The sequence below is a fragment of the Nelumbo lutea genome, chromosome 3 (genome assembly GCF_056320005.1).
Source record: "Nelumbo lutea isolate HS-2025 chromosome 3, American lotus-T2T, whole genome shotgun sequence".
NCBI classification, from domain to species: Eukaryota; Viridiplantae; Streptophyta; class Magnoliopsida; order Proteales; family Nelumbonaceae; genus Nelumbo; species Nelumbo lutea.
This window is the reverse complement of record NC_142686.1, coordinates 94,296,501-94,319,402: the sequence shown is the minus strand read 5'-3', so window position 1 is coordinate 94,319,402 and position 22,902 is coordinate 94,296,501. Positions and strand designations below refer to the sequence as shown.

Below are 22,902 nucleotides of genomic sequence, written 5' to 3'. Positions count from 1 at the left end.
GGTTTCCCCTCAGGGGGAGAGCAGTGAGAGTGGGGGTTTAAGTCCTTGTCTTCAGGGGGAGAGCAGTGAGAGTGGGGCAGTTTCTTTACCTATTCCATTGGGTGATGAGAGCTGCAATGGTGAGGGTAGTCAGAGGGATCAGGAGTTGAGGGAGAGCTGCAATGGTGAGGGTGGTCAGAGGGATCAGGAGTTGAGGGTCTATCACAGGCGGTGCAGGCAGGTTGATCTTGATCATCAACAGTCTAGGCCAGCTCCAATCTCATCTGTAGCTCCAGGTCCAGGTACTACAGTCCTAGGGCCCACAGAGACTTCCTCTATTGTTGCCATTTCACCTCCTACAGATGATCTTGACCTTCTGATTGCAGTCCGTAAAGGGAAACGACATTGTACCACATCTACAACCCACTGTATTTCCCATTTTTTATCCTATGGTCGCCTATCTCCTACCTATAGGTCCTACCTTAGTTCCATTTCCAATGTCCCTATTCCAAGAACAATGCAAGAAGCCTATCCGTCCCGGAATGGAAAGATGCAATGCAAGTTGACATGGATGCCCTATTGAAAAACAACACCTGGGAGGTAGTTGATCTGCCCAAAGGAAAGAAACCAGTTGGATGCAGATGGGTATTTACGGTGAAGCATAATGCAGATGGATCTATTGAGAGGTATAAAGCTTAGTTAGTTGCAAGAGGGTTTACACAGACTTATGGCATAGATTACTTGGAGACCTTTGCACCGGTAGCCAAGATGACCACTATTCGAGTCCTATTATCCCTTGCAGCAAGTCACACTTGGCCTTTATACCAAATGGACGTGAAAAATGCCTTTCTGAATGGAGATCTGCAGGAAGAAGTTTACATGTGTTTGCCTCCTGGATTCTATGATGCAGAAATAAGTAAGAAGGTCTGTCGGCTCAATAAGGCTTTGTATGGTTTGAAACAGTCACCTAGGGCTTGGTTCGATAGATTCAGACTAGCTCTTGTGAAGTTTGGTTATGTATAGGCCCAATCAGATCATACCCTAATCATCAAGAGGGTGGAGTCCTCCTTGACACTACTGGCAGTATATGTTGATGATATTGTGGTCACAGGGAATGATAACCATGAGATTGAGTCCCTTAAACAACTCCATCAAGAATTTGAGGTGAAAGACCTTGGTGTACTCCGATATTTTTTGGGTATTGAAGTTGCTAGATCCAAACAGGGGATCTTTATCTCTCAGAGGAAATATGTCCTACACCTATTGGCAGAAACTGGAAAGTTAGGTGTCAAGCCTGCAAATACACCAATTGAACAGAACCACAGGATTAGTGCCCAGAGTGGGGAGCTTCTTGAAGACAAAGTTATGTTCCAGCAATTTGTAGGAAAGTTCCTATTATCTCTGCCTCACTTGGCCAGATATTACTTATGCTGTTAGTGTTGTCAGCCAGTACATGCATTCTCCTAGAACCACACATCTTGCGGCAGAATGAATCTAAGCCTACTTGAAGAGATGCCCGGGTAGGGGTATACTGTTCAAGGACAACAACCACATGAAGGTGGGGGTCTATATGGATGCTGATTGGGCTGGGAGTGTTGATGACAGAAGGTCTACCTCAGGATATTGTGCCCTTGTGGGAAGAAACCTTGTCTCCTAGAGAAGTAAGAAACAAAGTGTTGTCTCCCGGCCAAGTGTTGAAGCAGAATACAGGTCCATGACCAATGGAGTGGCTGAAATCCTATGGCTAAGATCTCTACTTAAGGAGTTGGGTATTGAGTATGAGAAGCCCCCGATGCTGTATTGTGATAATCAAGCAGCCATTAATATAGCACATAATCCAGTGCAGCATGACAGAACCGAACACATTGAAGTTGACTGCCATTTTGTACGAGAGAGGGTCTCATCTCAAGAAGTATGCCTCCCTTACATCACATCCAGTATGCAACTAGCAGACATCCTCACTAAAGCCGTATCAAGAAAGAAGCTAGAAGCGGATCTATCCAAGTTGGGAATGATGAACATTTACTCCCAACTTGAGGGGGAGTGTAGAGAACATTGATGTGGGCCTCACAGCTGTGGTCCCACTCTGTTCGTAGGGTAGAATGTATCTAGTCACAGCTGTGGTTAATTTATTATTCTATTATTCTAGTTGTTATTTACTTTTCAGTTTTATATTGTTGTGTTATGATGTAAACACCAAGGGCAGATGTGTCCTTTCATGTAACTAGCATAACATATAAATATTAAATTGAAGTGGCGGTGGTAGAATATTGAGATTCTGTTCTTCTCCTCAAAACCTATGTTCTACTGCTCTCTCACCACTTTCTCCTCCATTTTCTCTTCTCTTCGAACCTGAAGTTTCTTAGTGATCAAGACTGATAGCAGTCTTGATCAACTACACTACTAATGAAATTAGTACCCGAATTGAACCAATTTTAGCCACAAGAGAGAATGTCTCCGTATAGTCAACACCATATAACTGAGAATAGCCTTTGGCCACTAACATGGCCTTTAATCGTTCCACACTACCATATGGAAGATACTTTACTATGTAGACCCACTTACACCCAACAACATGCTTACCGGGAGGGAGAGTAGTAAGTTCCCACGTATGTTGTGTTGTAAAGCAGACAATTCCTTTTCCATTGCTTGTCACCAACCTAGAGAAGTATGGGCTTCCTGGACAATCTTAGGAGTGGAAACAGAGATAGCAAAGATATAAAATGGTGACGACTTGTAGAAAGGTGAGTAACCGAAACATAATGAGAAATAGGATGAGATGTACAACTACGTTTACTTTTCCGCAATGCAATAGGAAGATCAAGGTCAAAAGGAGGAGGTGCAACCATAGGATTTGTCAACGAGGGCTGACCTCGAGAAAAATGGAACTGACTCAAAGAAATTGACATCCGAGAACACAAAGGACCAATGAGAGCTAGGATTATAACACTTATACCCTTTTTGGGTCCTGGAGTATCCAAGGAAGATGCATTTGGTAGCACGCGCATCTAACTTGTCTAAACCAGGTCCTAAATTCTGAACAAAGCAAACACAACCAAAGACTCTAGGAGTAAGAGGGAATGGAGAAAGAGTAGGGAACAAGATTAAGAGAGGTGATTGACTTCCAAGGATGGACATGGACATCCGATTGATTTGTGTTTGTTCAGTGGCTACAACAGTTTGAACTAGAAGAAGAAGAAGAAGAAGAAGAAGAAGAAGAAGAAGAAGAAGTAGAAAAAAACAGTTAAAATTGGTAGGGTAAACCCTACCATTCGACCACAATATGGATTAGGGGTTTAATTAAGTACAAAGACTAAACTGCCCCCACTTAAGTATGGGACAGGAAGTCTAATTAGAACTGCTACATAAGCATATAACTTAAACTGACTAGAAAAGACTAACCTACCCCTCATTTGGCTAACTCTAACACTCCCCCTCAAGTTGGAGAATATATGTCATATAATCCCAACTTGTTACATATACAATTCACTCTCCCTGAGTTTAAACCTTTTGTAAACAAATCTGCCCACTGATCACCTGAGCCCACATGTTCTGTGCTTATCTCTCCAGTAAGGACTTTCACCCTCACAAAGTGGCAATCAATCTCTATGTGCTTTGTTCTCTCATGAAAAACAGGATTAGATGAGACGTGAATTGCAACTTGATTATCACAGTACAATCTCATAGGTCTGTCCATTGTGAATCCTGCAGAGAACACTGATGTGGGCCCCACAGGTGTGGTCCCACTCTGTCCGTAGGGTAGAATGTATCTAGTCATAGCTGATGGTCAATTTGTTATTCTGTTATTCTAGTTGTTATTTACTTTTCAGTTTCATATTGTTATGTGTTATGATGTAAACACCAAGGGCAGATGTGCCCTTTCATGTAACTAGCATAACAGACAAATATTAAATTGAAGTGGTGGCGGCAGAACATTGAGATTCTGTCCTTCCTTTCAAAGTTTGTGTTCTACTGCTCTCTCACTACTCTTTCTCCTTTTTCCTCTATACTTTCTCTTCTTTTTGAACCTAAAATTTAGTAGTGCTCAAGATTGATAGCAATCTTGAACATCTACATGGTATCAGAGCCAAGTTAGGGTTTCTCATGTGAGTCTAGTACCAGCCGACCACATGAGAATCTCCTAGGACTGGAAGCTGAAAAGGTGGAGTTCGCAGACTGATTCTTGGAGATCACCAGAAGGGCTAGCAGTTGTTGAAAGCTTATCATGGTTGCAGAGTGTTGGTGGTCAGGAAGGATCAGAGAAGACTAGGGTTCGGGTAACCTTGGAAGGCAGCGAACAATTTTTTCCTTGTAAGTTATCTATTCTCTAAGAGAAGTACTATCAGAGAAGATAGGTTGGATCTATCTTGAAAGGGTGGCCGAACCATTCTAGGGTTTTCTCCCTATTAACAGGTGTAATATATGTATTGTTCACAGACTTAGTACCTGCAGGGGTATTTTTGTAATTTTGTAGACATATTGTTATGTACGGCCAAAATAGTATAAATGCAAAGCTTCACTCGGCTGAAGTTGAGTTTTGTTGAGGCCTTAACTCAGTTGCCTCTTATTCTTCTTCCTCTTCTTCCTTCTTTTCTCCTTCTTCTTTTCTTCTTCTTCTTGGCCTCCTGCTCAACATGGTATCAGAGAAGGTTCGTCCAGGCCTAGAAAACAACTAACTGAGGTCTCTCTCCTCTGCTGCGAAGGAGCTGCAAGTATGCTGCGGTTAGTCTTCACTGCCGAGTAGGGCTCTGCTACAAGTATGCTGACTGTTCAACTTCCTAACATAGAAAAAGGGTTCGGCTACATGTTTTTTGCTGGTAATTGGGTTGCTTCGGCTAAGAGGACTGTAGAAATCCATCCCAGATGTTCGAAGGAAGGCTTTGACCTGAAGGGGAGTTCGAGTTCATGATTGATGACTGTGCTGCCTATTGCTGGTACTGAGATTTTTTTTTCTCTCTTCCTGTTTATGGCTTCTTGCACGACTGTTAATGTTCCAGAATCTGAGTAGGGGCTGTTCCCCTTCCTCCGATTGTATGTTGCCCTAGTCTGCACTCTAAGGAGTTGTTGATGACCCCTAGAACTTGAGTGACTGTTCGGCTTCCCCTGGAAAGTGGATATCAGCCGATTAGGTGTGGTGAATCACCACTCGTATTGCTGCTCCTACTGTGCCTTTTTTGGGCTGAGAAGTTGTATCAAAGTTGTGAACTGTAAGGTCTTTCGGACCTGGTTACACTGCATGTGCAGTTCGTATAGTGTTTTTTGTGAACTCCTACACAGTGTAGGTGATAACCCCTAGTACTGCAGTTGCAGTGTTTGTGTTTGGTTCTCTATGAAACTGAAAATCAGCAAGTGCCTAGTTGTGGACTGTAACAGCCCTGTAAGGCAGTGTACCTGTGTTTTTTGAGTACTTCTAAACCTAGAATCATGAATAAGGAAAGATTGTGGTGCACAAATTGTCAGAGGCCCTGACACACCAAAGATATTTGTTGGGATCTCCATGGGAAACCAAAGTGGGTTCAGGATTTACCTAAGAAGCAAGGTCAGATGTAATTAGAAGACCTGGGCAACAAGGTCCCAAGAAACACCACATGGCAAATATGGTTTCTCGGAAGAATCAGCCCTCCTCTTCTACTGTGCCTCAAACACCACATAGCCAACACAGCTACTCTGGATCAGACCCAAGGGAGGATATTGTAAACTCCACCACCTCTTTTGCATCCATATCAGGTAATTCTGCCACTGCTTTCCATGTTGCCTCACACAACCTTGACTCTCCATGGATCATCGATTCTGGAGCGTCAAAATACATGACTGGTATGTCCTCTTACTTTCAAACTTATCACCCTCTTTTCGAAAGAGATAAAGTGAGACTAGCTGATGGATCATACACTTCCATAGCTGGTCAAGGAACTCTCTCTCTTCCCCTCGGTCTTACTCTTTCTGATGTTCTTCATATTCCAAAATTCCCTATGAATTTGTTCTCAGTCAGTAGTATTACAAATTCCTTGAACTGTTCTGTGACTTTTTTCCCTACCTATTGTGTGATTCAGGATATGGCCTTGGGGAGGACGATTGGTAGGGGTCGTATGGTTGATGGACTCTACACGCTGGAGAATACGGTTGGCCTTCATGTTAAAGAATCTATGAGTCAGTTCAAAAAGAGTAAAATGTATTTGTGGCATTATCGTCTGGGTCATTTGTCTTTTGAAACCTTGAAATTGGTTTTCCTAGAACTGTGTAAGTTAATGTCTATTTCTAATTTTTCCTGTCAAACCTATCAGTTAAGCAAGCATTGTAGGACTCAATTCCCTCAAAGAAATAGTAAATCTGAGTTTCCTTTTCACATTGTGCATTCTGATGTGTGGGGCCCTATTACTTTACCTTCTGAGAGTGGCTACAAGTACTTCATTACCTTCATTGATGATTATTCCAGATACACTTGGGTATATCCAATGCGAACCCGTGAGGAAGTACCAAAAATTATCCAAGATTTTCAGCGGATGGTCTTCACCCAATTTCAGACCGAGATTCAAATATTCCAGTCAAACAATGCAAAAGAATTTTTTCATAGTGACCTCACGGAGTTCTTTGCTTCACATGGCTCTCTTCATCGGAGCTCTTGTGCCCGTACACCACAACAAAATGGTGTGGCTGAATGGAAGAACCGACACCTCCTTGAAGTGGCACGGGGTTTACTACTCCACATGAATGTTCCCAAATGATTTTGGCTTGAAGCTGTCCTTTGGTCTACATACCTCATTAACCGAATGCCCTCTCGTTGGTTAGAGTACAAAGCCCCACATCAACTTCTCTTTCCTAAGGCCCCTCTTCTTTCTATCCCTCGTGTTTTGGTTGTCGGTGCTTTGCCCAAAACCTATCTCCCACCCAGGGGAAACTGGACTCTCGTGCTATCCCGTGTATATTTCTTGGCTACTCATTCTCTCAGAAAGGGTATCGTTGCTTTGATCCTATTTCTCGGAGATTCTATGTCTCCATGGATGTTACCTTCTTTGAAGATGAGCCTTTCTTTCCTGTTTCTCCTCAAAGGGAGTGTAGGCATGAGGAGAAACTGGTTCAGCTTCCTCCTCTTCCTAATCCTTCTCCTTCTCCCCCTTCTCTTCCTGATCCTCCACTTTTTCGTGTTTTTTCTCGTCGTCATAAAGGCCAACCAAGTTCAAGAGCTGTGGAGAATCCAGAAGTTGTACCTCAATTGCCATCAAACTCCTCGGGGGAAGATCATACCCTCTCAGGTAACTTGACTCCCAATGATAGTCCTGACCTCCCTGTTGCTAATGATCTTGACCTTCCTATTGCTCACAGGAAAGGTGTTAGGTTGTGCACCACAAAACACCCCATTTCTAACTTTGTTCTCCCATTAGAACATCTCACCTTCATTTCGTGCCTTACCTCCATTGACAGTATCCCTATTCCCAAGAATGTGGCAGAAGCTTTCTCAGTACCAGAATGAACAAATGCCATGAAGGAAGAAATTGATGCTCTTCATAAGAATGGCACATGGGAACTTGTTGATCTCCCTAAGGGTAAGGTTCCAGTTGGATGTAAATGGGTGTTCACTATTAAGCATGGGGCTGATGGAACTGTGCAGAGGTATAAAGCTCGTTTAGTGGCAAAGGGTTTTACTCAAGTATATGGAGATTATGCAGAAACCTTTGCCTCAGTTGCCAAAATGAACTCTATTAGAGTACTTTTCTCTCTTGCTGCCAATCTGAATTGGGATCTACATCAGCTCGATATCAAGAATGCCTTCTTGAATGGTGACCTTGAAAAGGAAGTTTATATGGCTCAACCCCTCGGTTTTTTGGCTCAAGGAAGTGAACAGAAAGTGTGCAAGTTAAAGAAGTCTTTATATGGGCTGAAGCAATCACCAAGAGCTTGGTTTAGCAGATTTCATACTGGAGTTCAGCAAAGGGGATACAAGCAATGTCAGTCAGATCGCACACTGTTTGTAAAAAGGGTAGAAGGTAAAATGGCTGCATTAATAGTATATGTGGATGACATAATTGTTACTGGTGACTAGGAGGATGAAATTCAAAGTTTGAAGGGTTTCCTTGCTACTCAGTTCGAAGTGAAAGATCTAGGACCTGCAAAATACTTCCTTGGAATTGAGGTTGCCCGATCAAAAAAGGGTATCTTCATCTCCCAAAGGAAATATGTCCTAGACTTGCTTAAGGACACTGGAAAGATTGGGGTTAAACCAGCTGACTCTCCCATTGACCCCAACCATAAGTTAAGTGATAGTCAAGGTGAACCTCTTAAGGATGTGAAGCAATTTCAGAGGCTTGTAGGAGGATTGTTGTACCTCTCTATGACTCGTCTAGACATAGCATATGCTGTTGGTGTCCTCAGCCAGTTCATGCATGCACCTAGGTCCACCCATCTTGAAGTAGCAGAGAGAGTACTTCGGTATCTTAAGAAGTTCCCGGGCACTGGTTTATTATTCCAGAAACATGGACACTTGAGGGTTGAAATTTACACAGGTGCGGATTGGGCTAGATCCCAAAGTGACAGAAGGTCTACTAGTGGTTACTGCACCTTTGTAGGAGGGAACCTTGTTACTTGGAGGAGTAAGAAGCAAACCGTGGTAGCTAGATCTAGTGCTGAAGCTGAGTACCGTGCAATGGCACACAGAGTAGCCGAAGGTATGTGGATAAAGATTCTATTGGGAGAGTTGGGTTTTCCAGTTGGTAAACCCATGACTCTACTCTGTGACAACAAGGCAGCTATCAGTATCGCTGCCAACCTGGTACTACATGATAGAACAAAGCACATTGAAGTTGACAAGCATTTTATCAGAGAGAAAATCATCACAGGCGAAGTATGTACTCCATACATCAGCTCTGAAGACCAACTAGCATACTTATTTACAAAAGGGCTAAACCATTCCAGACACCAAGGTCTCCGTGACAAGTTGGGCATGATTGATATTTATGCCCCAACTTGAGGGGGAGTGTTAACAGGTGTAATATATGTACTGTTCACAGACTTAGTACCCCCTGTGCATTTTTGTAATTTTGTAGACATATTGTTATGTACGGTCAGAATAGTACAAATGCAAAGCTTCACTCGACTGAAGCTGAGTTTTGTTGAGGCCTTAACTCAGTTGCCTCTTATTCCTCTTCCTCCTCCTTCCTTCTTCTTCTTTTCTCCTTTTCTTCTTCTTCTTGGCCTCCTGCTCAACACTCTCTTCTATCTCTAGGGTTTTACAGCAAACCCTACTGCTGGGCCGAATTGTTTCAGGATCTGAAAGTGATATGCAAACCCTACTGTTGGGCCGAACTGTTTTAGGCTCTGAAAGTGATCTTGCGGAAAACCCTAATAAGCTTGCGGCAAGCCCTAATGTCAGGCTGAACCTTGCAGTTTACCTAGAGCTGTCCTCATAGTTTGTTTTTCTTTCAGCATTGATCTGCTTTTAGGGTTTCATATTAACCCTATTGCAAGTCTATCTGTACGGTACTAATTGGAATGTGCAACTGAAATGTTTTCTTTTGGGACTGATTAAAAACCCTAATTCTCCCAAGCATATCAGACTTGCTTCTAAGCTGATCTTCAGATTCTTTTGGGGTTTTCGAACTCTCTTAAGGGGTGAAAATTGTACGGCTTGTTGCTGTTGTGTTGCTAGTTGGTTTCAGATCATCAGTTATACCTGTTCCATGCACATACCGTGAATACAGATTGGTTCTATACTGATTTTTGGTTGTGATTGATTCTTTGGCTGTAGTAACCCTAATTTTGAGACTATTGGTTCTTGACCGAAATGGAGTTTAAAAATCATGCCGAAGGCAGTTTTGGGAACAACAGTTATGTGGCATGTGGGCATTGTAAGAAACCCAAACACACAAAAGAAACATGTTGGAAGCTACATCCTCATTTGGTCCTGGCAAAGTTAAGAAGCAAGAAGGGTAACATTCTTGTGGCAGTGAATTCTAATTCAGCATCCTCGTCTGGCACAAGAGGCACATTCTTAGAGATCTTAGCCGCAGTTCGGGCTGCTCTTATATAGCTGGAAGGGGAAGTTGGGAACTTAGCTCAGCCACCGCAGTCACCATTAGCCCCTGCCACATTTGCTTTCGCACATTCAGGTACTCGAGCCTCAGCCTACCATGCCTCAGCTCCAGGTACCACTGAACCCTGTTGGGTAATAGATTCAGGTGCATCCGACCATATGACTAGCTTGCCTTCATTGTTTACCACTTATCATTTATCTTTTGGTAGGGATAAAGTATTTATTGCTGATGGCTCTCTTGTCCCCATTTTTGGCAATGGTGACATCAAGCTATCGGATACCATCTCCTTGTCTTCTGTCTTACATGTCCCTAAGCTTGATACTAACCTTCTTTCAATTAGTAGTATTACCAAACACATGAACTGCTTAGTAACCTTCTTCCCTGACCGGTGTGTTTTTCAGTACCTGAAGACGAAGAAGGTGATTGGGACTGGCCGTGAGACGAATGGGATCTATCTGCTCAGGGAGAGTTTTCATCGGAAAGAGTCAATGATAAGAAGTCACTTGTTTCCCAGAGGGTGAGTTCGGTTATGCTTTGGCCTAACCGATTAGGTCATTTGTCTTTTCGGTCCTTAAAGAGTCTATTTCCTAATTTGTTTGAGTCTGTGAGTTTGCTAAACATTGTAGACACTCTTATTCATTGAGCAATAAAAGGAGCAATCGTCCTTTTGATCTTGTGCATACGGATGTTTGGGGGCCATATCACATTCCTTCCATGGGTGGGTACAGATATTTTATGTTATTTGTTGATGACCATACCCGGTTTTCTTGGGTTTATCTTATGCGTTCAAGAGATGAGATTCCCGCCCTGACCCAAAACTTTCACCAAATGATCCTAACCCGGTTTGATGCCAAGATCAAAGTTCTTAGATTTGATAATGCAAAGGAATACTTTGCTAAGCCATTGGCATCTTACCTTCTTAATCATGGGGTTATTCACCAGAGCACTTGCCCTCGTACACCTCAGCAGAATGGGGTTGCCGAAAGGAAGAATAGGCACATCTTGGAGGTGGCTAAAAGTATTATGTTTACCTCCAATGTCCCTATTCGCTTCTGGGATGATGCTATCCTCATGGCGATATATCCTATTAATCGGGTTCCTTCTCGGGTTCTTGATATATTATCTCCTTTTTCCCTTCTATACCCAGATGAGGAGTTGTTCACGGTTCCCCTTAAAACATTTGGTTGTACCTGTTTTGTTCAACTTCTCGGACCCCATCACTCCAAGTTCAAACCAAAAGCCTCCAAATGCATTTTTCTTGGTTATGCACAAACTCAAAAGGGTTATTGCTGTTATGATCCTGTCTTAGGGAAAAGATTTGTTTCCATGGATGTCACTTTCTTTGAGGAGACACTCTATTATCCTTGGGTTTCTCCTCAGAGGGAGAGCAGTGAGAGTGGGGGTTTGAGTTCTTTTCTTCAGGGGGGGAGTAGTGAGAGTGGGGGCTTGAGTCTTTGTCTTCAGGGGGAGAGCAGAGAGAGTGGGCCAATTCCTTTACCTATTCCATTGGGTGATGAGAGCTGCAATGGTGAGGGTGGTCAGAGGGATCAGGAGTTGAGGGTCTATCACAGGCGGTGCAGGCAGGTTGATCCCGGTCATTAGCAGTCTAGGCCAGCTCCAATCTCTTCTGCGGCTCCAAGTCCAGGTATTACAGTCCCAGGGCCCATAGAGACATCTTCCATTGTTCCCACTTCACCCCCTACAGACGACCTTGACCTTCCCATTGCCATCCGTAAAGGAAAACGGCATTGCACCACATCTACAGCCCACTGCATTTCCCAGTTTTTATCCTATGATCACCTATCTCCCTCCTACAGATCCTATTTTACTTCCGTTGCTAATGTCCCTATTCCAAGAACAGTGCAAGAAGCCCTATTAGTTATGGAGTGGAGAGGTGCAATGCAAGTTGAAATGGATGCCCTGTTGAAAAATAATACCTGGGAGCTAGTTGATTTGCCCAAAGGAAAGAAACCAGTTGGATGCAGATGGGTATTTTCTGTGAAGTACAATGCGGATGGCTCCATTGAGAGGTACAAAGCTCGGGTAGTTGCAAAAGGGTTCACCCAGACTTATGGTATAGATTACTTGGATACATTTGCCCCGGTAGCCAAGATGACCACCATTCGAGTTCTATTATCTCTTGCAGCAAGCCACAATTGGCCTTTGTACCAAATGGACGTTAAAAATGCTTTTCTAAATGGAAACCTACAGGAAGAGGTTTACATGCAGTTGCCTCCTAGATTCTATGATACAGAGATAGGTAAGAAGGTCTGTCGGCTCAATAAGGCATTGTATGGTTTGAAGCAATCACCTAGAGCTTGGTTCGATAGATTCATACTAGCCCTTGGGAAGTTCGGTTATGTGCAGGCCCAGTCAGATCACACACTGTTCATCAAGAGGGTAGAGTCCTCTCTGACACTTGCAGTATATGTTGATGATATTGTGGTGACAGGAAATGACAACCATGAAATTGAGTCCCTCAAACAGCTCCTTCATCAAGAGTTTGAGGTGAAAGATCTTGGTGCACTTCGGTATTTCTTGGGTATTGAGGTTGCTAGATCCAAACAAGGGATCTTTGTCTTGCAGAGGAAGTATGTCCTAGATCTGCTGGCAGAAACTGGAAAGTTAGGTGTCAAGCCTGCGGATACACCCATTGAACAGAACCACAGGATTAGTGTAGAGAGTGGGGAGTCTCTTGAAGACAAGGTTATGTTCCAGTGATTGGTAGGGAAGCTTCTATATCTCTGCCTCACTCGGCCAAATATTACTTATGCTGTTAGTGTTGTCAGCCAGTACACGCATTCTCCTCGAAGAGATGCCTGGGTAGGGGTATACTGTTCAAGAACAATAACCACATGAAGGTGGAGGTCTATACGGATGCTGACTGGGCTGGGAGTGTTGATGATAGAAGGTCTACCTCCAGATATTGTGCTCTTGTGGGAGGTAATCTTGTCTCTTGGAGAAGTAAGAGACAAAGTGTTGTCTCCCGATCTAGTGCTGAAGCAGAATACAGGTCAATGGCTAATGAAGTGACTGAAATCCTATGGCTGAGATCTCTACTTGAGGAGTTGGGTGTAGAGTATGAGAAGCCCCTGATGCTGCATTGTGATAATCAAGCAGCTATTAATATAGCACATAATCCAGTGCAGCATGACAGGACCAAACACATTGAAGTTGACCGCCATTTTGTACGAGAGAGGGTCTTATCTCAAGAAGTATGCCTCCCTTACATCACATCCAGTATGCAACTAGCAGACATCCTCACTAAAGTCGTATCAAGAAAGAAGCTAGAAGTGGATCTATCCAAGTTGGGAATGATGAACATTTACTCCCAACTTGAGGGGAGTGTAGAGAACACTGATGTGGGCCCCACAGCTGTGGTCCCACTCTGGCCGTAGGGTAGAATGTATCTAGTCATAGCTGATGGTCAATCTATTATTCTATTATTCTAGTTGTTATTTACTTTTCAGTTTTATATTGTTATGTGTTATGTTTTAAACACCAAGGGCAGATGTGTCCTTTCATGTAACTAGCATAACATATAAATATTAAATTGAAGTGGCGGAGGTAGAACATTGAGATTCTGTCCTTCCTTTTAAAGTTTGTGTTCTACTGCTCTCTCACTACTCTTTCTCCTCTTTCCTCTAGACTTTCTCTTCTTTTCGAACCTAAAATTTAGTAATGCTCAAGATTGATAGCAGTCTTGAACATCTACAATTCCAATTTCTTGTAGGAGGTTTCTTAGCCATACTATTTCACATGTAGTGTGCGCCATGGCTCTGTATTCGGCTTCAGCACTACTCCTTGCCACAACATTCTGCTTCTTACTCTTCCATGTCACTAGATTGCCTCCAAAGAATGTGCAATGACCTGTAGTAGATCTTTTATCTGGCACAGAGCTTGCCCAATTTGCATTTGTATACCCAACTACCTCTAGTCTTCCTCTTGGTTTGTACAATAACCCACGGCTTGGAGCTCTCTTTAGGTACCTTACAATTCTGAGAACTGCATCCTAGTGAAGTATCCGAGGATTCTGCATAAATTGGCTCACTACGCTGACTGCAAAGGAGATGTCTGGTCTTGTGATAGTTAGATAGTTCAGCTTCCCCACTAACTGTTTGTATCTTCCAGGATCATCAAATATTTCACCTGTATCACTAAACTTAGCATTTGGTTCCATAGGAGTTTCGGCCGGTTTTGCACCTAACAGTCCTGTTTCCTCTAGCAGATCAATGACATATTTTCTTTGGCACAGGTTTACACCTTGTTTTGATCTGGCAACTTCTTTACCCAAGAAGTACTTCAACTTCCCAAGGTTTTTTGTTTGAAAATGTTCTTGCAGGAAGATCTTTAGTTTATCAATCCCCAATTTGTCACTGCCAGTTATGACAATGTCATCCACATAGACTACTAATAAATTCTTTCCGGCTTCTGAATCATAACTGAACACTGAGTGGTCAATCTGACATTGTTTCATTCCAAAATTCTTCACCACTTCACTAAACTTCCCAAACCAAGCACGAGGAGATTGTTTCAACCCATAAATTGCCTTTTTTAGTCTACACACCATACCATCCTCCCTCTGAGCAACAAACCCAAGTGGTTGCTGCATATATACCTCCTCCATGAGGTCACCATGAAGAAAGGCATTTTTAATGTCAAGTTGAAACAAGGGCCAATCATACATAACTGCCAAGGAAATTAAGACATAGACTAAGCTAATCTTTGCCACTTGAGAGAAGGTCTCCATATAGTCTACCCCATATAGCTGAGAATAACCTTTAGCAACAAGTCGAGCCTTCAAACGCTCCACACTACTATCTGGCAAGTATTTAATAGTATACACCAATTTACAACCCACAACATGCTTACCTGGAGGAAGAGTAGTGAGTTCCCACGTGTGAGTATGCTGAAGAGCTGAGAGCTCCTCCTCCATTGCTTGATGCCACCCGAGTGAAGTAAGGGCCTCCTTGACATCCTTAGGTATAGAGATAGATGACAAGAGAAACAAACTAGCGATGTAGAGTGATAAGGTGAGAGATTGAAACAAAATTAGAAATGGGATGTTGGGTACAACTACATTTACCTTTCCATAAAGCAATGGGAAGATCAAGCTCGGAAGATTCTGGGACAAGAGCAACAGTAGGATCCGTAGACAATGTAGAAGTTGGAGGAGGTGCCGGTGGCTGTTGATGCGTATACACTTACCGGATCGGTAGTCGTTTAGTAGGAATCTGCATTGGAGAAGGTGACAGATCAGCCCCAACTGGAACATCTGGAATGGGATCATGGATTGGAAGAGGGAGAGGAAGCAAAGGTGGAGATAACGAAACTTCAAGTCCCAAGAATGGAATGGACTCGAAAAATGTGACATCAGGACAGACATAGAACTTCCAAGTAATGGCATTATAACACTTATACCTTTTCTGGGTACGAGAGTAACCAAGAAAGATACACTTAATAAAGTGTGCATCTAGTTTGTCTAACCCAAGACTCAGATAGTGAACAAAGCACACACAACCAAAGACCCAGGGTATTAATGGAAAGGGAGACAAGGTGGGGAACAAAATAGAAAAGGGAAACCGACCATGAAGGATTAAGGAGGGCATCTGATTGATAAGGAAACAAGCAGTAAGCACAACGTCACTCCAAAAACGTTTAGGAACACTCATATGATGAAGAATAGACCGGGCAGTTTCAAGGAGATGACGGTTCTTTTGTTTAGCCACCCCATTTCGCTGAGGGGTGGATGCACATAAAGTTTGATGAATGATGCCATGTTGTTCCAAATACTATTGAAAAAAAGTGAGGAAATATTCACGACAATTATCTGAACGAAGAACTTTGATTGGAACACCAAATTGCATATGTATTTTAGCATGAAATTTTTGAAAAATAGAAAATAATTCACTACTTTCTTTCATGAAATAAATCCATGTCATCCTTGAACAATCACCAATGAAAGTGACAAAATATTTATAACCATTATAAGACTATTTTAATTAGACCCCAAACATCTGAATGAACTAAAGCAAAATGACTCAACATACGACTATCAACTCTAGGACTGAAGGAAGCCCGATGGTGTTTCCCATATTGACACGGCTCACACTGTAAAGATGACAAATGACTCAAAGACGGAACCGATATCTTGAGTGCCTTGAGGGATGGATGTCCCAACCAACAATGCCATTGTAGAGGAGTGAGGGAAGTCTAAATTGCAATTGATGATCCACCACCGTCAAGATAATACAATCTACCAGCTTCATGCCCTCCACCAATCTTCTTCCCAGTCTTGACATCCTGAAAAACACAAAACGAAGGGAAGAATGTAATAGAGCAATTAAGGATCTTAGTTAATTTATTAACTGACATAAGATTGAATGGAAATTTAGGTACATATAGAATAGATGATAAAGAAAGAGAAGTCGTGTCAACATTACCAACACCATAGATGGGAGAAGAGGAACCGTTGGCAAGGGTAACAGTTTGAAATGTTGAAGTTTCAGAGAGAGAAGAGAACACACCTAGAGTCCAGTCATGTGATCATAGGCTCTAGAGTCAATAATCCAGGGAGAGGGTTTGGATGTCAAACAAGCAATACCTGAGTGAGCAAGGGTGGCAGTAGTATGTTGTGAAGTAGCCTGGAGGAACCTCTCATACTCATCGTGTGGTACACTTATCATCTCCTTCCAGAAATAGATGTAGGTGTGGAAGGGGTGAGATCTAGCTGTTGGTTATCACTAACATCAACCCCACCAGAAACTACATGATTTGCCCATGTGGAAGGTGGGCCATGGAGATTATAACAAAAATTCACCAAATGTCCTTCCCTGCCACAGTGGGTACACTTCCTAGTCGAGGTACCTTTTCCTTTACCACGGCCTCCCCCTGAGTCACAACCACCACCATGGCCAAATATGGAACCACCACGACCTCCTCGAGATCCATGTCCTCCCCCTCTATTACCACGTCCACCTCCTCTGGCTACCACAAATCCTGATCTGTCAGATGGTGCGATACTCTCTATAGAACCCAAGGAGATCCTGTGAAGCCTTGCAAATACTTACTCAAGGGTAGGAAGAGTAGAGCTTCCAAAAATTTGGGCTCTAACTAGTTCGTACTCTGATTTTAGCCCCACTAAGAACCTAGTGACATCCAGTTGCTCCCTTTGTTGTTGCTGAACCTTAACATCCGGAGTTAGGGGATGATAGACATTTAGTTCATTTATGAGGTTTTTCATGCTGGCATAGTACTTTTCTAGGGTTTTATTCCCTTGTTGCATATCAAAATACTCCTAATAGAGCTGATATGCCCTCGTAGTATTATCCTGCCCAGAATAAAGCTTCTTGGCATGTTCCCATATGTCCTTAGCTATATCTAAGAACATAAAGTTGGCACTTATTTTGGGTTCCATTCTATTCCATAACCATGTCATGATTTGGCCATCTTCCTGTTCTCAGTCATCAAACCCTGAAGAGTCTGCTGATGATTTATATTCCTTCACATGCTTCACTTTCCTTTTTGGCTTGAGAAAAACTACCACTGACTTGGCCCATGGCACATACTTCTTACCATTAAGTTTAATTAAAGTCATCTGCACACCCAAATAGTCAGAGGGAATCACCACACTAGGTTTTTTATCACTACAACCATCTCCAGTCGCTACCATGATGCCCTCCCAATGCTACTTCTAATGCTGAATCCCCAGTCACCAACCGAGTACTGTTGTCAAGAGTTTGATGTTCCAGACACTACAACAGTCTCCAAACATAGATGATAGGTTCACAACCAATCACAGTCAATCACCACTGTTTAAACTACCATTTAGATTAAGAACAGTAGAAAAACAACCTTTTGAGAAGAAAGGACTGTTTAGAAAGATGCAAAAATCAAAAAGAAAGTAGCAGAAGTCAGAGTTCAAGAGGGGAGAAGAGAAGAAGAAGGTGGCGACAACTTGGGTTCAGAGAGAGAGATTTTCGAACATAATCTCTTCTCTTACACCCTTAATTCTATTTTATTAAGTTAAACTTTGGTAATTTATAGAGAAGCCCTTAGTTGGGCAGAAAATTAAAAAGACATAACATAAGAAAGAATAGGCCCAGATTAAGGCCCATTACAACAAAGAACATAAAAGATAAAAAAGGATAAACAGCCTATGGGCCATTCGGCCCATCTTCTCTACACTCCCCCTCAAGCTGAGCATAGATGTCAATCATGCCAAGTTTGCCAGTATCATGCTAAAGTTTATCCTTGGGAATGCCCTTGGTGAGGAAATCTGCTAACTGTCCTTCAGAGGTGATGAAAGGTAGACACACTTCACCAGAAGCCACTCTTTCTCGAATGAAGTGTCTGTCAATTTCAATATGCTTAGTTCTGTCATGTTGCATTGGGTTGTGAGTAATGTTGATGGCAGCCTGATTATCACAGTATAACATCATTGGCTTATCATGCTCAATACCCAGTTCCTCCATCAATGATTTAAGCCACAATAGTTCAGAAACTCCATGTGCCATGGCTCTGTATTCTACTTTGGTTGAAGAACGAGCAACAACTGATTGTTTCTTGCTTCTCCAAGAGAAAATGTTACCTGCCACTAGACTTGTTCATGGGTCGGGCCAGGCTCGGGCCGTGCTTTTACTCTTCATGAATGGAAATTTGTTAGGCCCAAGCCCGAGCCTGACCCGACCAACGGGCCAACAACTTGGGCCCGAGCCTGGCCCTGATAAAAAGACCGAAGCCCGAAGCCCGACCTAATAAAAAAATTGGAAAATTTCCCTATTCACCGCCGATGACTGTGTTCGCCGGAGCTGAGTTTGCAGTGACTGTAAGCTGCGATTTTAACAGTGATCAGTTTGCATCTGAGAGAGAGAGAGAGAGAGAGAGAGAGGGAGAGAACTCACCGCCGTCATCGGTGCCTATATTCGTCGCCTTGCCGTTGCCAGTGTCTGAGATTTGAAAGAGAAGTGAGAAGAGGAACGAGAGAGAGAAAGAGAGAGAGAGAAGGAGAGGACTCACCGTCGGAGTTGTTGCGCCGGTGAACGTTCGTCGCCTCGCCGGTTATGTGGCTGCCTGAGAGTGTGAGGACTGAGGATTGAGGAGGATGTGAAGACTGAAGAGGAGAGGTTCGGCTGGAAAGAGGTGAAAGAAAGAGGGGTTCGACTAGGGTTTTCTAACTTTAATCTATAGGTCGAGTCGGGCTATTTTGGCAAATCTTAAGCCCGGATCGAATTTATTGCAGGCTGAGCTTTTTGGCCCGGGGTTAAGCCCGCGGGCTCATTTGCGTGTTCAAGCCCGTTCAGGGGCTGGGGCGGCCCATGAACGGGTCTACCTGCCACCAAGCTACAGTACCCAGAGGTAGATCTTTTGTCATCAATGTTTCCAGCCCAGTCAACATCTATGTAGGCTTCAAGTTTCATATGGCCGTGCTTGGCAAACAGAATTCCCTTTCCAGGGGAGCCCTTCAAATAACACAGAATCCGCTCTGCTGCTGCCATATGAGTATCCCTAGGAGCATGCATGAATTGACTAATGCAGCTGACAGCGTATGCAATGTCTGGCCGTGTCATGCATAGATAAAGAAGTTTTCCAAGTAGTCTTTGGAAGACTCCCTTGTCTTCTAACAATATCCCATATGAAGCAGAGAGTTTATGGCTCATATCAATAGGAGTAGCAACTGGTCTAGCACCCATTTTCCCTGTTTCAGAGAGCAAATCAAGAACATACTTCCTCTGAGAGATAAGAATACCATCCTTGGATATAGCAACTTCTATGCCAAGAAAGTATCTCAATTCCCCTAGATCTTTGATTTCAAACTCTGTATGAAGGAAAGATTTGAGATCATTAATTCCTGAGACATCATTACCAGTCACAACAATATCATCTTAAGCCCAGATTTATCTGTTAAGCAATTCCGGTCAAACAATGCGGCTGAATACTTTGAAAGATCCCTGAACTCATTCATGGAAGATGCAGGCATGTTACACCAATCATCCAGTGCTAATACCCCTCAGCAAAATGGGGTTGCTGAGCGCAAGAACAAGCACCTATTGGAGACAGCTCGAGCCCTACTATTCCAGCACAAAGTGCCCAACCAATATTGGTCTGAAGCTATACTCACTACATCATACCTGATAAATCGGATGCCATTTAAGGTATTGGGTATGAAGACTCCTTTCTCTGTTTTGTGTCCCACTCTTCCAGAATATTGGTCTCACGCTATACTCACTGCATCATACCTGATAAATCGGATGCCATTTAAGGTATTGGGTATGAAGACTCCTTTCTCTATTTTGTGTCCCACTCTTCCAGAATTTCCTCTTCCACCACGGGTTTTTGGTTGTACATGCTTCATACATGTGAAGGATCCAAAGAAACCAAGCTGGATCCCAAGGCTACAAAAGGAATATTTTTGGGGTACTCTCTTACACAAAAGGGGTACAAGTGTTATGTCTCCAAGAAAAAGTATGTCACTAGAGATGTAGTCTTTTTTGAGTCTCAACCCTATTTCAAGTCTTCTCAGAATCCTCTTCAGGGGGAGATAGTGGGTTGGAAGACGATTCTCATTCTCCCTTCTTTTTTGTTCCCCTTTCATCACCTTCCACTACTCCTAGCTGTGACATTCCGGATCAACCTAGTGAGGTTCCCACTATGCCAGTTACTTCTCCTGATACAACAGATGCTCCTGAAGGTTCCAGTAGGCAAGAGAAAGAGATACTTACATACAGCAGAAGGAAGAAGGGCCCTCAACCTCATGATTGCAACTAGTTGAACTCAGATCAATCTATCTCTGCAATCCAAGGTAATTCTGACTCACACACTTCGGATTTGGATCTTCCTATTGCTTTCCGTAAGCCTGTTCGTTCTTGTACCACCCAACATCCCATAGTTGATTTTGTTTCTTAGTCACACTTATCTCCTGCCTATCACTCCTTTGTGTCTGCTCTTTCCTCTGTATGTGTCCCTTCCAGGTACTCAGAGGCGGCATCTGATCCAAGGTGGAAAGAAGCCATGAATAAAGAGATGAAAGCCCTAATGAAAGCAAGAATGTGGGAATTAGTGGACCTGCCAGAGGGAAAAGGCACTGTTGGGTGCAAGTGGGTATTCACAGTAAAACATAGGGAAGATGGGTCAATCGAGAGGTACAAGGCTAGACTTGTGGCAAAGGGATTTACACAAAAGGAAGGAATTGACTACAAAGAAACCTTTGCCCCAGTAGCAAAGCTCAACGCAATCCGGGTTCTACTGTCACTAGTAGCAAATTTCTCTTGGGAACTCCATCAGCTGGATGTGAAGAATGCCTTCCTAAATGGTGATCTTCATGAAGAGGTATTCATGGAACCTCCACCAGGCTATGATGTTGGAAAGAAGGTGTGTAAACTAAGGAAAGCATTATATGGTTTGAAGCAGTCTCCCCAGGCATGGTTCGAGAGACTTTGTATGGCCATGAAGAAAGTGGGGTACACTCAGAGCAGTGCAGATCATACATTGTTTACAAGGAGACAGAATGACAAACTTATGACACTCATTGTTTATGTGGATGATATGGTGATTACTGGAAATGATTTGGAAGAGATGGAGAGGCTAAAGGAGTTCTTAGCTTCAGAATTTGAGATCAAAGACCTGGGAAATCTGAGATATTTTCTTGGGATTGAAGTTGCTAGATCAAGAGAAGGAATCTACATATGTCAGAGGAAATATGTGCTAGATCTCCTAGAGGAAACAGGCATGATGGGATGTAGGCCAGCAGACACTCCAATAGAACAGAACCATGGCCTACAAGAATCAATGGGTGAGGACTACTGTGATAAAGAAAGATACCAAAAATTGGTAGGAAAGCTGGTATACTTATCCCTTACTCGGCCAGATATTGCCTATGCAGTGCATGTTGTCAGTCAATTCATGCACTCACCAAAGATCCCTCACATGAGAGCAGTTGAAAGAATCCTCAAGTACTTGAAGACTTGCCCAGGGAAGGGAATTCTATTCAGGAAAAACAGTAGACTTGAAATTGAATCCTACACTGATGCAGATTGGGTTGGGTCTGTTGGAGACAAAATCAACCTTAGGCTACTGAACATTTGTAGGAGGAAACCTAGTCACATGGCGCAGTAAGAAGCAAAATGTAGTGGCTAGATCAAGTGCAGAAGCAGAATATCGAGCTATGGCCCACAGGGTTGCTGAACTCTTATGGCTCAGAACTCTTCTTAATGAGATTGGCATTAAGGCTGAATGTCCTCTCAGGCTGTATTGTGACAATAAAGCTGCCATCAACATTGCCAACAATCCCGTGTAGCATGATAGGACAAAACATATTGAGATTGATCGGCACTTTGTTATAGAGAGAATTGTCTCGGGTGAACTTTGTGTGCCTTGTACTCCATCTCAGATGCAAATTGCAGATGTATTGACTAAAGGGCTAGCAGCGGCAAAGTTTAGGGACATACTTGGCAAACTAAACATGATTGATATCCATGCTTAGCTTGAGGGGGAGTGTTTGATTTTCTTCCTATTTTAGTATCTACAAGGCTGTATGATTTTCTTCCTTTTTAGTATCTACAAGGTTGTATGATTTTCTTCCTTTTTTTAGTATCTACAAGGTTGTATATATATGTACTATTTTCTCAATTGGAAGATATCAATTTCTTCCAATTCTTGTTCTATCACATGGTATCAGAGCTGGAGACACCAATTCCATTCTGAAATTAATTTCTGGTTTTCTTCCCTTTGCTGCCCAAGTGAGCAGCTTTGAATTCTGTACGTTGCCCAAGTGAGCAGTAGTTGCGATCTCTAGGTCACCCATTCCGAGTGAAATTTGCATCTCACCGCCCCTACCAGTGGAAGCAGAATCCCCAGATCGGCCTACCCACCTTCACCGGTCTCTTTTCTGACGATCGCC

At 42.9% G+C, this 22,902-nt stretch overlaps 2 protein-coding genes across 2 annotated transcripts in view; one reads left to right on the top strand and one right to left on the bottom strand.

Moving 5' to 3' along the window:
- LOC148866954 (putative callose synthase 6) overlaps positions 1 to 22,902 on the top strand; it is a 91,290-nt gene that overhangs the window by 58,099 nt on the left and 10,289 nt on the right. The window lies entirely within an intron of this gene.
- The window catches only part of LOC148866953 (putative leucine-rich repeat receptor-like serine/threonine-protein kinase At3g14840), a 77,542-nt gene continuing 70,529 nt past the window's right edge, over positions 15,890 to 22,902 (bottom strand). Inside the window, exon 11 of the mRNA XM_088979604.1 lies at positions 15,890 to 16,307. The gene's annotated coding sequence lies outside the window, so the exon portion shown is untranslated. The remainder of the gene's footprint in view (positions 16,308 to 22,902) is intronic.